The sequence below is a fragment of the Xyrauchen texanus genome, chromosome 18 (assembly GCF_025860055.1).
Source record: "Xyrauchen texanus isolate HMW12.3.18 chromosome 18, RBS_HiC_50CHRs, whole genome shotgun sequence".
NCBI lineage: Eukaryota > Metazoa > Chordata > Actinopteri > Cypriniformes > Catostomidae > Xyrauchen > Xyrauchen texanus.
The window spans coordinates 42369020-42371519 of NC_068293.1; the positions used below are offsets into that span (position 1 = coordinate 42369020).

At 38.1% G+C, this 2500-nt stretch overlaps 1 pseudogene; it reads right to left on the reverse strand.

Moving 5' to 3' along the window:
- Positions 1-426: 426 nt before the first annotated feature.
- LOC127658843 (sodium-driven chloride bicarbonate exchanger-like) overlaps positions 427-2500 on the reverse strand; it is a 34444-nt pseudogene continuing 32370 nt past the window's right edge.

A 2500-nucleotide genomic window follows, 5' to 3' on the forward strand; every position in this document is an offset into this window, starting at 1 on the left:
AGGCTTCACGCTATTCTCCGAGGCATCCGCGCACAATTTACCACACGCCCCACCGAGAGCAAGAACCACATTATAACGACCACAAGGAGGTTACCCTATGTAACACTACCCTCCCTAGCAACCGGGTCAATTTGGTTGCTTAGGAGACTTGACTGGAGTCACTCAGCACGTGCTGGATTTGAACTTGTGACTCCAGGTGTGGTAGTCAGCGTCAATACTTGCTGAGCCACACAGGCCCCTAAATTTGTAAATCTTAAAATTATTAATTTTTTTTATTCGCTTTTTTTAGTGTTACCGGCAAAGTTAAAGTTATGGAGGTTTAATTATTTAATGCCCACTCGCCATTTGCTCACCCGAGAAGGATGTTAATACCAGATCTAAATGGGGCATCTATAAATGATGCATCACATGGTTTATGGCTTTGCTTTAGAAGCGATAGCTAGCTAATCGAATGCATCTCCAGCTCCAGACCTTCAGCACTGAGGTCATGAAGACGAAGCAGCCCATGAGGATCATGAGTCCGGTCACTCGCTGCTCTCTGATGCCCAGGAACTTCGGCTGCTCGCCGGGCGCTGAGCACTCCGACTCCAGTTTCAGGCTGTTCACGTGGCTGATGTAAAGAACCGTCACGGCCACAAACCAAGGCAAGCCCATCAGAGAACACACACCCAATATCAAGGCCACCACGAACAGATCCAGGTGATAACAACAGCCTTTCTGTAAAGGGATTTTTATGCAGTACCTTTGAAATAATTCAGTTGCAAAATTTGCAATCAATTAACCAGGAATAGTGTATAATGAATGAGTAGATGAAACAGAAGCTAAGGTGTTATAAAGTCTCCATGTGAGTTCAGAAACTTCAGCTTGTGTTCCTTCCTGTTGATGATCACTGCTGTGATCTGCTGATCCATGAAGATCAGGATGGTGCAGAGCAGCGCAGGAATCACTGTGATCACACACGTCCACCACGGGTTCGGCCCCAGTGGGTTAATGAACCACCCACAGTCGTCACGAGTTGGCTGAGAACATTTAACGTATTGTAAAACATAATTAGACCAAGCCAAAACACATAATATCTATCAAGCCTATTAATAATCATATGAGGGTGTTTCTTCAAATTCGGGGACATTTAAATTTGTGGATTTCTAAAAGTAGTCATGCAAATACGTTTTTCACACTCTTTCTGGTTTATTTAATTTGTCTACTAACAATGTCTGTACAGGCATCACAGGAAATCATGTCATTTTTGTATTTATGTCAAAAATTCCCACCACAGTGCAATTTCCAGCACATATCAAATTCTGTATTGTGTTTAATAGAAGTCTGCGCTGGAAATGACGCTGATGGAAATGACATTTATAACTCATTTTTTGTGGTAAGGCTGCTTTCATAGCTAGAACTTTATGTATCCTAAATACACACAATTTATGCATAATTTGGCAAAATTACAGCTTGATTGGAAATGACACCCAATACAAATATTCTGCTCACAAGTGATATTTTTTAGTTTTCTTCAAGCATCACTTGTCTCATATTTCATCTCAAAGATGTTCTTCTGTTTACTTAATTAACAAGAACACTAACTTTAGAAGGAAAAAAAACTTTATTACAGGCTAAATTGTTTAGTGTGGTGGAAATGACGCCACAACAAGTCGTCATTTTATTTAATTTTTTAAGTTAGAAATAATTTTAACACATTAAATATTGAAATGGTTAAGGTTTGTTTCACTCTTTGTTTAGATTATCATCGTTTTAAACTCCTGAAGGAAACTGTGAATCAGGTTGTGATTATGGCAGTCTGTGACTGAAGACACGTGTACCCGGTCTGGGCGTGCACGTGTCTGTCGCTACGACTTGGCTACCACCCCCTGCGTTGTGTGGTGTTGAATAAAGACTGAAATCAATCTGTTGGTTCTTTTATCCATGAGGCGTAATCTGCATGAGTTGGAAAACGCAGCTATTAATCGTTGTATATAATCAAAGTTGTATAATCAAGCCTGCTCCTCTCTCCGCTCAGACCTCCAAGCAATGACTGAAGCGAGAGCGCGGAACGCGCCAATGACGTCACAACTGCGACGAACGCAGAACTCACAAAGAAATAAAAATGATGTCAAAATCTATTTTGACAAAATATATATGAGAAAAGTAAAGAAAAAATATGTATTATATATATATACAAACATATATTTTCTTTTATTATTATTATTAATAATAATGAGGATAAATATGAGGATTTTTTTTTGTGAATTAAAAATAAAACATGTTAAAATAATACCTGTTATACATATACATTCCTGATTAATCAAGATACAAATAAATCATTATTAGAGGTAAAAGTATATTTCTCAGATACTGAATTATTGTTAGCTATGATGCATTAACACAGATTTGATGCTTCTGAGTTTTGACTGAGAAGCAGATCTGTAATTATAATGATACTTAACCTGTAATTAATTGCTTGTTCAGATTGTTATGCTGATAAATTCACCATACAAAAACA